This window comes from Aegilops tauschii, chromosome 7 (genome assembly GCF_002575655.3).
Source record: "Aegilops tauschii subsp. strangulata cultivar AL8/78 chromosome 7, Aet v6.0, whole genome shotgun sequence".
NCBI classification, from domain to species: domain Eukaryota; kingdom Viridiplantae; phylum Streptophyta; class Magnoliopsida; order Poales; family Poaceae; genus Aegilops; species Aegilops tauschii.
Genome location: NC_053041.3, coordinates 27,111,605 through 27,124,146, shown reverse-complemented (window position 1 = coordinate 27,124,146; position 12,542 = coordinate 27,111,605).

The window sequence follows — 12,542 nt, the reverse complement described above, 5'->3', positions numbered from 1 at the left end:
ATTTTTCATTTTTTAAGTGTCAAAATGGTATTTTTTGTAAAGCAAGGTGCAAAATGGTACCACTCCAACTTTCAAGTAAGTAGACCTTACATTATGCTTAATTCCGACGTTTTATGAATTTTTTAGTTTTTTAGCTACTTCCACAATTTAAATGATTTTATGCATTTTTTTACCAGGTCTTTTCCGAGAGCAACACTCGGTAAAATGTGCCTGTCTCTGATTGGTTGGGAGCTAGTGCCACGGATCGATTACATGGCAAGCAGACAACCACACATCTCGTATCTCATGCTTTCTCTCCATGCATCAGAACCACACACGTCTCTATCACAAACAAACACAAACACACATGCATGCCACGCACAGCCACACACACCTTATCTTCTGTCCCTCTCATCTCTCTCACCGTCTCACACATCCACACTCCCATACACAGGCACACAGCCATGGAGATTCGAAGCACGCCGGCGGAGGACTCGAGCAGCTGCAGCAGCCTGCCGACGTAGTGCTTGAGCACCTCCAGCTTCAGGTGCGCACCGTTCGTTCTCCGGCTCGCCCGCATGCCATCTCTCAAGCAGCAAAGTAGCAGCAGCTAGCAGCACGTACGCCGGCGGCCGGCCACCAAGCTCCCTCATGCACGTAGCAGCGAAGCAGCAGATGTGAGGCAGCTGCAAGCGGCAGCGGCACATGGCGGGAAGGCAACAACTCACCAACCACACGCCGGCGAGCGGCGGCACCAACAACCACGGAGGCCACAAGCCACATGCGTCGTCGACGGCGCCACCAAGAGCGGCGGCCAGGCTCATCTCGCATAGACGCATCTTCTTGCTGAGCAGCAGCACCCGCACGCTCCGGCAAGCCAACAACGGACCGGCCAAGCAAGCACACAAGCAGCGGACAGGCTAGCTTGGCAGAGGAGAGCGCAACGAGTGGTGACTCGCGAGCTGTGGGCCACTGTAACTCGCTGGCATGAATCGACGTCGCCGTTGACGGCGGCGTTTTTTTTTAAATTTTGCTGAACATCTTTACCGAGTGTACAACTCGAGAAAGCCATCACCTTTGCCGAGTGCAACTGTACCAATTTTTGCCGTTTCCGTCGTCCGTTAGTTATGTTTCACCGAGTCCCAATATTTGCCGAGTACCACAAAAAACGCTCGGCAAAGGCGTTGCCGAGTGCGCGATGGTTGGTTCTCGGCGAAATTCTATTTGCCGAAAGGCTGTACGCCGAGTGTCCTTTGCCGAGTGCAACACTCGGCAAAGGCTTTGCCGAGTTTTTTTGGGCCTTCGCCGAGTGTTTACGGCACTTGGCAAAGCCGTTGATTCCAGTAGTGAGCATGTGGCCGGTTTCGGCGAGATCGAAAGGCAGCGGCGGCGGCGGCGTGTCACGTAAGCAGAAGCACGCGGAATTCTTCGCGAATCGTGCAGCAGTAGGAGTAGGGCTGCAAACGAGTCGAGTTCGAGCGAGTTGGAGTTGGCTCGGCTCAACTCATATTAAAATTCGAGCGAGCTCAAACTAAGTGAAGCTCAAGATCGAGCTCTAGAACATGACTCGTGCTCAGCTTGTAACGATCTCGAATCGATCTCGAGCTAGTTTCGAGCTAAATGAGACGGTAAAAATTATAAATCTAGGGTGATTATTCAAACTAGAAAAGGACACAACACGACACAACTTTGTAGGGCAAGGGCTCATCTTGGTCTCTTGGGAGAACTAGCAATAGATGATGGTCTTTGTGGACAAAAAACAAGAAAACAAAGGTGCATATGCTGGGAAATTTTTGTCCAAAACAATAGGAAATTTAAGACGTAGTCGAGCACGTACCATAATTAAACCTAAATCTTCTCTACACTTAATTAAGCTTCCATGTTTGCTCGTAAATAAAAGGGAGAAAAATCACGCACATCATATATGGTAGTAACAAATTATTTTATTTCCATTTAATATATGGCGTGATCATTTAACATAATGGTATTATGTCGAGCTATCGGGCTTAAATCGAGTGAGGCAGTATTAGCTCAAGATTGGCGCATTTCTCGGTCGAGCTACATAAAGTGTTCAAACTCAGCTCATTTCTTTTCGAGTCGAGCTCGAGTCGAGCCAAAAAACGAGTCGATCTCGAGCGGCTCACAAGCCTCAAGCTTTTCTTGCAGCGTAAGTAGGAGTCGATGAGAGTTCGGTCACAGGATGTCAAGACGGCTCGTGGGCATCAGCTTAGGACGTGGGAGCCTGGCCCAAGTGGGGATTGGTGGTGCGTGCTTGGGGGCTAGGCCCTTGAGCAGCCGTGGGACTGGGTGACCAAGGCGGATCGGCTGGTGTGCACGTAGGGCTGCAAGAAAAGCTCGAGGCCCGTGAGCCACTCGAGATTGACTCATATTTTAGCTCGACTCGAGATCGATTCGAAAAAAAATGAGCTGAGTATGAACACTTTATATAGCTCGATCGAGAAACGAGCTGATCTTGAGCCAGCATTGGCTCGCTCGATTTTAGCTCGATATCTCGATATCATATAAGTATATTAAATAACCTTCATATCTATTGCCAAGAATTAGGATCATTCATTTCCATATATGTTATGTACGATTTTTTTTCTTCACTTTACCTACTAGCAAACATGGAAATTAAGCATGAAGAAAATTTATTCTCATCACGTGGCCAACCGTGTGTTCAATATCTTGTTATTTTGGTCAAAGTTTCAGAGCTGGTGCACCTTCGCCGCCTTCTATCTATGATCTCTTGTTGTTAAATACTAGTCTTCACTTGAGAAAGAATAAGTCAAAATTATAGTGATTTTTCTGTTCTGTTGTGGCCTATCTTTCTTTAAAATTTACCTTAAATGATTTTAAAAATCATCTTATTTAGCTCGAAACTAGCTCGAGATCGACTCGAGATCGTTACAAGCTGAGCAAGAGCCACTTTCTGTAGCTCGACCTTGAGCTTCGCACATTTTGAGCTTGCTCGAATTTTAGTATGAGTTGAGCTGAGCCTAGGCCAACTCGCTCGAACACGACTCGTTTGCAGCCCTATGTGCACGTACAGGAAGTTGGACGGGTGCAGGGGCTGCTGTACGCACGTTGTTGCGGTGGACCGGAGATTTGTTTGAGAAAAAAGGGGCAATCTGCAACACTATGGTAATTGACGTTAGCATGGACAACAATTGGATTCAGAAAAGGAGCATTGGGAGGTGTGGCGGCACACTTGGTACAGTCACGAGAGCTTCCCTGGAAGCAGTTTTCTGATGTATTGCAAATTGCGTATGGTGTTTTACCAGGAGTTTAGCAGATTGGCGACGTGCATATATGGTTCAGATGAGCCTCGAAGTGCATTGTGAAGATCATGCATACGCATGGCGTCCAAGACATGCACAGATGTGCGTGCAGTCATGGTGCAGGGTGGAGCATGGTTGCAGTCGGATATATTCGGCTGGGTCGGACAAGACAGTCTGACGGATCGACGCAAGTCGGTTGGAACAAAAGACGGTGGTGGGATCGGCGACGACGACATAGGAGCGTGATGCTGATGGTGATCGACTTCTGGGGCATGGAAACACGTGGCACAGGTATGTGGGCTTGTGTGGCTTCGACAAGACTATGGCGCGGGGTTGATTCAAGACGGTGCACATGTGAGCTTGAAGTTGACGGGGCGCGAGGGTGGACTGATCTTCTACCATGGAGTCATGTTGAAGGTGGAGCTGGATTGAGGGGCTACGATGTAAGGATCCATGGAATCGAAGCCTATTCAGTAAGGGGGAAAAGCGAGGGACACGTAATTCGGACTGGAGCCCAGTGGTCTGATGAAAGCGTGAAACTCGTCATCGGTCGGTGATGATCGGTGGTACTCTGCAGTGGGGTTGAGTGGTGTGGTTTCCCGACCCTTGAGACTCGACCGGGACAGCGGAAGCTCGACGAGGTAATAGCGGCGAGGCGTGCGGTATGCACGGGACATGGAGACGGACCAGGGCTCTGGTGGTCATACATGTGGTGAGACAACTGCGAATTTGACTCGGAATGACTAGAAGCAATGGTGAAATTCCTTCAAGTTTCAGACCGGCGGTCAAGGAAGAGCGGTGATGTTGAGTTCAGGTAACTCTTATGTGTGACACCCAATATGTGAGTTGTTTACTTTCACGCGGGTCAGTGATCGATGTGTGATGGCATTGGACGGATACTCTGGAAGTTGGGAGCACAAACTAGAATAACAAGGAACTTAAATTTGCTCGAGTGTTGACTATGATCAGGAGGGACTACAAGTTGCAGGTGGAGTAATATGGAGTCTTTGGAGTAGCAGCGGTGCTCATGGGATAAGCTCAAGTCCAATATACATGGAAGTTTGACGCATGGGCGAATTCAAGGTGGTGGAAAATATTCGCCAAGGTGAAGTTTGTTAGAGTTGTGTCGAATATTGTGTACAAGGTAAGTTATAGTTGGACTCTGAGTAGTATTGTGTTTACATAGGATATGAAGTCGTGTCCTAGTAGGACACTTGTATCCTAAGCCTCTCATATATAGCGGGGGTAGACACACGATGTAACCTATGCCAACATAATAGCACAGGCGCGCAAGGGGGAGCCGGCGGCGTGTGCGGCGCCCGGATGGCCGGTTTGCGGTATTGTGACGGTGTCACGAGGAGGAGCGCCCGTAGTCAAGCCCGGGGATGTAGCCATATCGGTGAACCTCGTTAATAAATCTCGGTATCGTGCTCGTGTGATTACTTGGCCTCAGATGATTAACGGTACGCCTTGAATTTATTCTAACAAAAACCATGGAACAGAGAGGCATGGAAAAGAGTGAGTGACGAGTACATACCTTGCCGGCGGCGCGGAGGAAGAAGAGCTGGATCGCCGGCGGCAAGAAAAGCGGGACGAGTATGGCTAGATAGTCCGGTATCTTCGACAGGACATGGGCCACGGTGCAGCCCCAGCCGTGGGCGCAGGCATGGTCCACGGCAAAGGCGAGGAGGGCGGCCACGCAGAGCACGTAGACGGTTACCTTGGTAGCCAGCTCGGAGATCTCTTCTTCATGAGTCATCGCCATTTGTTTGTGGAGTGAAGTGGTCTGGTCGGTGAGCCGGTGTGCCTTCTAGCTGGCCTTGGGGGCTTTTATAGTGAGCTCCAAGCTGCGGCGATGGAGTGTTGCACATAATCAAATTTGAAGCAGGAATTTTTCATGATCTTTCTAAGAATCCAATTATTCGATGTGTCCTGCTTATGCATTTTACAGTCACTACAGATCTTATATTCTTATGTAGGAACCTAACAAGTTTCTCATCATGTTTGAATGGTCGGTAGTCCAAGTGTGTGGAGTTACACTAGTCGAAAAATGGCCTAATGTGAAGTACATTAGTCTCGGTTTGTAGCTGAACCGGCACTAATGTGACCATTAGTGCCGGTTCCAACGGCTAGGCGGGCGGCGCTCATTAGTACCGGTTCGTGACAAATCTTTAGTACCGGTTCGTGGCACCAACCGGTACTAAAGAGGCTGTGGCAGGCTGTTGGCAGGCTGGGCCCCGCCAGCCCCTTTAGTACCGGTTCATGCCACAAACCGGTAGTAAAGTTTTTTAGTTGATTCGCCATGCAACGGTTTTTTAGTCCCACCTTGCTCCGCTAACAGGGTTTTTACCACCTTAAATATGTTACTTCTCAAACTATCACAACCAATTGGTCTTCATTGAACTCTATGTGTAGGATCTGTGGCCGCAATAGGAATCTTCATCGGTTCTTAAACCGGGGAAGATTCTTATTCACAATTCAGATTCTACAAAAAAGATCATTAATGATCAATGTATTTTTGATGTATATTTTTACATGTTTACACATAGCAGTAGCGCGTTTTGGCTGAAAGGCGCTACTGATCAATGTTTTTTATTTATATTTTTACATTTTTACATGTTTACACAATCTGTTAGACGAAAACTCATCTGTTACAAAGGCTGGCACTTCATTTTTTTAACTTATTACAACTCCAGACTTTTTTTGCATTCAGTATGCACCATTCAAAGCCACGTCATCAACTTTCAACCCTTTCTGACATCGTTTGTTATTTTTCATGCATTTACTGATTTGTTTTGAGCTAAATGACCTTGAAATTGAAAAGCACTACAAATGAACTCTGAAAATGTTGAAACTTGGCATGGTATCATCATTTCACCCACATAGCATGTGCAAAAAAGTAGAGAGGCTTACGGCAAAAACTGGATGCACTTCGTGTACAAACTGGACAATCTCTTTCGAAGTATCAGTGTTTCGGACGAAAACTTATCTGTCACAAAGGCACTTCATTTTTTTAACTTATTACAACTCCAGACATATTATCAATTTGAATATAATGATAAAACACACTAATATTAAACATAAGAAAAAAAAATCACTAAAAAATCTATTTTTAAAGTTAACTTATTCACAAACTAGTGATTCACACAAATTTCAAATAATTCAAATTTAAACTATTCAAATTTGAAAACTACTGGCACTAACAGAAAGTTTCTAATTTTTTGTACCTAAAGCAAAAATATTCACAAAGAAACTCTAAATACAGCAAAAAACAACTCAGAAATAAATAAAAGAAACTAAATAAAGTAAGAAAGAAAAAATATAAAAAAAAATTTGCGCGCTGCCCATTGGGCCTGCTTGGCCTTGGGCATGGATGCAGGCCCGTAAGGCCCAGCAGGCCCACAGGGCAGCGCGGCAAAGTTATGCCCAGAAGCCTGCTATAGAGAGGAGCTCGAGAGAGCTACCGCACTGGGGCTTATAAACCAGTGCGGACGCTCCTCGGCTAGCGAGGTGGAACTAAACTTGCCGCACCGCACCTGCGCCAGCGCACACCTTTAGTATCAGTTAGTGGCTCCAAATTTAGTACTAGCGTATCCCCTAAAGGGGGGTGGTCTTTAGTATCAGTTGGAGCCACCACCCGGTACTAAAGGGGTGCCCTTCCCGCCGTTTGGCCTGGCCAAATTTGACCTTTAGTACCGGTTGGTGGCTACAACTGGTACTAAAGGCCCCTCCTATATATATAGCGCTTACGAAAATTTACGTTAATTTCTTCTTCATCTGCTTCGTCGTCGCGCCCGTCCCCGTCGCCGCCCCCGTCGCGCGTGCCCGTCCCCGTCCTCGTCGCCGCCCCCGTCGTGCGCGCCCGTCCCCGTCCCCGTCGCCATCGCAGTCCCCGTCCTCGTCGCCGCCCCCGTCGCGCACGCCCGTCCCCATTCGTCAATCGCGCGCGCTGCCCCCGGCCCGTCCGCGTCGCCGCCCCCCGTCGCCTCACATCGCCGGCTGTCGCCCCGCTGTAAGACCGCCCCCGGCCCTGCCGCGCCATGGCCGCCCCCCCCCCCCCCCCCCCACACACAGTACACACAAACAGAGACTGGTTTTTCTTAATTATTTTATGTTTTATGTTTTTTAGTTTTTTATACTTTTAGTTTATATAAATGTTAGATTAATGTCAATTGTAGATGATTATATATATATAAATGTTAGATATTAATGTCAAATGTTAGATGAATTAGATAGAAATGTTAGATATTAATGTCAAATGTTAGATGAATTAGATGAATTAGCTAAATATTAATGTTAGATGAGTTAGTTTTTTATATACTTTTAGTTATAAATGAATTAGATATATTAATGTTAGATGAATTAGATATAATAAATTTAGGTATATGAGATTTGATCATCTAATTAAAGGTTTACTGTATATAACTAGCTACTTTATTTTTAGTAACAAAATTAATAGAACTAGTTTATTTTTAGTAAGTGCTTAATTAGTTGAATTAGTTGAATTAATAGGAATAGTTGAATTAATAGAACTAGTTGAATTAGTTGAATTGATAGAACTAGTAAGTGTTTATCAATTAATGTTTCAACTATGAACATAGGAAATATCGTCTGACGACGAAAACGATTTCGGTATGTGCGAATACTGCGAAGACGAGCGCGTCCTGTGCGACAGAAATTTCCTACTTGATGATAGGCGCTTCAGCATCAAGCTAGATGAGACCTTCGAAGTGGATACAGTAAGTCACAATGACAAGTCTTTTTTCATAATTAAGCATGACTTATACTTCATTTGCTTCAACTTATAATTTTAAATTTTTACTATTCTACTAGCGTATCCCCTGCCATGCAAGAATTTTTGTCTTGGATAAGATAGGTTTCAATCTTAAGAAAACTATGGAGGTAAAGATAGTTTACTTGAAGACCAATCATGGTTATACTTTCAACGTCAAATTATATAATGCAGACACCTACACATATTTTGAATGCAAAATTTGGCAAGCACTATGCAAGGCTTATGCATTTGAGCCTGATATGGTTATCACCTTTGATATTCGTCCGGAAGATGATATTGAAGGTAATAGAGACATTTTGGTCGATGTGCAGACGCCTCCAGTTCTACCATTATGTGAGTTTCTCAACCATATTTATGTCTTCGATATTGTTTATTCAAAAATAGTTGACAACTAATTTCTATTAACGGCTTATTTCCATTCAAGCAAACATGTTCGGCGCTTGGTAGACATGACCGTCAACTGTCCCGAGGCTGAACTAAACTGCGAGGAGATAAGTCATTATGTTTCATGGCTTGAGGATCTTGATGCTGTTAAGAGAAATTATTTTCCTGAATTTGAAAATCTTAGTACTCAAAACGTGTGACCAATTGTGTTCGTATTGAACTACGGTCACATCTATTTAGGAAAGATGGTAATATTTTTACTATTTGTCCTCGGTGCATCTTTTGCATACATTATTTTTCAAGCTAAACTTCATTGCTAAGTATGTTACTATACGATGTTCTTCAATAGGGAGTCCCGATGATAGTTGTGCCTCACTGGATCGGTACTAAAGGTCGCATGTCAATGGTTAGCTTACGGCCAAGACATCCTACATCACACATGAGTGCATTCAGGATTTCTAAAACCGAGGAATGCTTAATCGTGAAAGACTGGAGCAAAATTGTGAACGATCGCAGAGAAGTACTAGGGGGCAGCAATCAGAAGCGCAACCCACGATTAGGAGACAGGTTCATCTGCATGCTCCAATATGATGAATCAGGAGAGCTACACATGTTCTATGCTATTTTACCCGAGAGAGAGCAGCAAGAGTGATTAGCTAGTTCCTGCTCTTAGTACTTGTCCTCTCATGTCCCTGTTCTTCGTCCTGAAATTAATCTATCTCAAAGTGATTTGCTTTTGTGGTCTTATGAACGCTTATAATCTCATGACCATGTTGAACTCGATGGTATCTTTGCTTCTGGTACAAGTGAATGTTTCTTCTTTAAGCTAGTGTTGGTGGTGTAGCGGTAATGACTATGATGATTAAATAGTGGTAATGACTATGATGATGATTACCTAGAGTGTTGTTGGTGATGATATGATGCAAGAGTTTTAATATTAATATGATGATGATGATGATGATGATGAGTTATATATATATCAATTATGAAAGAATCGCGGATATTAGTTTCAACTGGATGGATCCTACCTAAGTGATCAAGTAATATAGATTATCAATAATCCATATTACTTGATCACTTAGGATCCATCCACATAAAACTAATCCGCGGTTTCTTTCACCTAGTGATTTAATAACTCATTATAATGTAAAAACAATCTCTAAATTAAATGGAAACACACAAAATTAAAGGAAAAATAAATAATAAAACAAAAAAACCCAAACTTTTTAGTACCGGTTGGTGTTACGAACCGGTACTAAAGGTCTTCCCGCCCCCGGCGCTGGCTCGTGCCACGTGGTGGCCCTTTAGTGGCGGTTCGTGTTGAACCGGTACTAAAGGGGGGTGGCTTTAGTCCCCACCCTTTACTGCCGGTTACAGAAACGGCACTAAAGGGCCTTACGAACCGGTGCTATAGCACGGTTCTGCACTAGTGTTAAACCAGTATCGCCTTTCCCTTTTTTCTGAAAAGTAGCTTTAGATTTTGCTGACACGATGATGGAAAAATCATTCGGTGCTATATATAGCCTATAGGTGGTTGTTGTCAAGTACAAGCATTGTGGAGTGAGAACGACAAGGACGCAACATTGTCTAATCACTTGTTTCTGCCATTTTAAGACACCCTCCTAGTAGAGACTTTGGGAAGGTTTCGGTTTTTCAGCGATAGTGTGGTGCGCTACAGAAAAGAGCAAAGTCGTAAAAGGTGGCCATTGAGAATAGAGGCAGAATTATATGGACATCTTAATTAACAAGGGAAAGAAAATTTTCATTACAGGTACCGGTAATGTTTCATAGTGACCATGAAAGATTTAATTACATTTTTAAACACAAAGGTTTCTCCTAACTCTTCCGAGAATAACACTGTCCGGTTAATCTCTTTTCATGCTACTGTGTGATTAGCTTGAGTTTCAGTTGGAAGTACAAGGTAAAATTAATGATGAAAACAAAATAAAATTGCAGTGAATGGATAGCTTTATGATTAAGCTTTGAACCTGTGGTGACACCCAAACGTGCCCGTGACGAGTGTATTTATCTTTAGTGGAACAAGATGTTAACATATTGACTAGATTTAGAAATGCTACACTACGACATAGTTTCTCCTTGTTGAAAGCATGTCAGGATTGAAAATTCATGAATAAGATGCAACCATAGAGGACACCCAGAAACATGTGTGGTGCAATGCTAATTAAATGTTGTTAGTATATCAACTTTTGTAATCGTAGTAGTCTATTTGTGGAGAATAGCGACATGCCTAGCCATCGATCCCATTTTAAGAAGGTCACTAAAGTGACACAAGGGACCTAAAGGTTAGAACTAGAATTAGAACGGTGATATGATGTTGTGATGGCCGTGCTGCACTTTGTCACATGTATTATTTTGACGCACTACATTTGGCCATATTGTCTATCACAACCATAAACTCCACCAACTACTACTATGGCTATCATTTATTACGCAACTGCTACTTGACTTATCTCATGCCCAGTAGCTTGACTTATCTCATGCCCAGCAGCTTTGCTATATATAGATTGTAAAATGGTGATATATAATTTCTGAGCGAAAACAGAGTCCAACATGTAACTTTGTTAAATTAATGGATCATCAAATTTGTTGAGCAGCCATGCTATTTTTTCAAAGGTTTAGCTGCTTTGTCACATTCTCCCCCCTCCGTTTTTATCTGTCCAACTGACGCCACCTGCTCACACTCCCCTCGTGTACCGCACATGGAGACGATCGGCCCATGTGTTACAACGTGAAAGTCATTTATATTGTGCACGTTACCTACTGGCAAGACATCATCCTATAGATTTTAAGGTGTAGTATTAAGTTGATCTGATAGTTAATATTGTGAGGCCGAGAGCTTACCACAAAGACAACTTGGTAATTTTCTATTTGGGTAATGTTTCCGCTAGTGTAGGCCTTTCCCCTGTTCCGATGCCTGGGAGAGCTTGATAAATTTGGTGCCTCCGCTCAATCAAGACTGAAAAATAAACCCAATAAAGGCCTGCCTCATCAACACACTCCCGGCCCTTTCTATGGCATCAATGCACACTGTCGTTGCTCCATCAGCAATCGACCGCCGGTGCTATATCTTACTTACAACGACATGTAGTATCGTCTCATCTCTGCACTTTGTTGTGTGACTTCTATAGTGGGTCTGCCCAATAGAGCAGCTTTAGGAAGGTTCTATAGACCATCACGTGGTGGTTTTAAAACCTTTCACATAGATTTTTTTGGTTTTTCTTAATTGTTTTACATTTTTTTCTGTGTGTTTTCTCTGTTGGTTTTCATTTGTTTCCTTTTAGTTCTCTTGAGGTTTGTTTCTATTCATTTTTTCTTTTGCATTTCATTTTGTTTCCATTTTTCAAACATGTCAGACTTTATTTGAATACATGCTGAACATTTTTTTACAAGTTGAACATTCTTCTAATGAGCGTTAAACATTTTTCGAATACATGTTGACCGTTTGTAAAATGCACATTTTCACTTTTTAATACACACTGAATATTTTTAAACACATGTTTGAACAATTAATAAAATGTCACCACTAAAGAAAACTGCAAACATCTTTATGTCTTGTGATATTTTTTTAAATGGCACGCATGTTTTTTATATGTTATGAACAGTTTTCTAAAACTGCGCGAACAAGTTTTTGCATTTCAAGAACATTTTTTATAATGTCATGAAACATATTTTTTAAACACGTAAACACTTTATAAATGTCATGAACAACTTTGTAAATGATACAAACACTTTTTACAGATTCAATGTACACTTTTTTACGTTTTCATGAACATTAAAAAATATAATGATCATATCCATTTAAATATCATGAACATTTTTTTTGAATGGTACGAACATTTTACAGAAAACCCGCGAATAATTCTTTTACACTACATGAACATGTTTTAGATGTGCGGTGATCGTTTATAAAAAATTAACTCATAATTGTGTATATAATATAAATAACAAAAATTTATAAAGTAAAAAGGGAAAACGAATAGAACAAATAAACTAGACCAAACAAGGGAACGAACGAAGAAAATAAAGGTAAGGAAGGGACGCTATTGGACCGGCCCATTCTTGCGACCCTTGAGGCGAGGCAC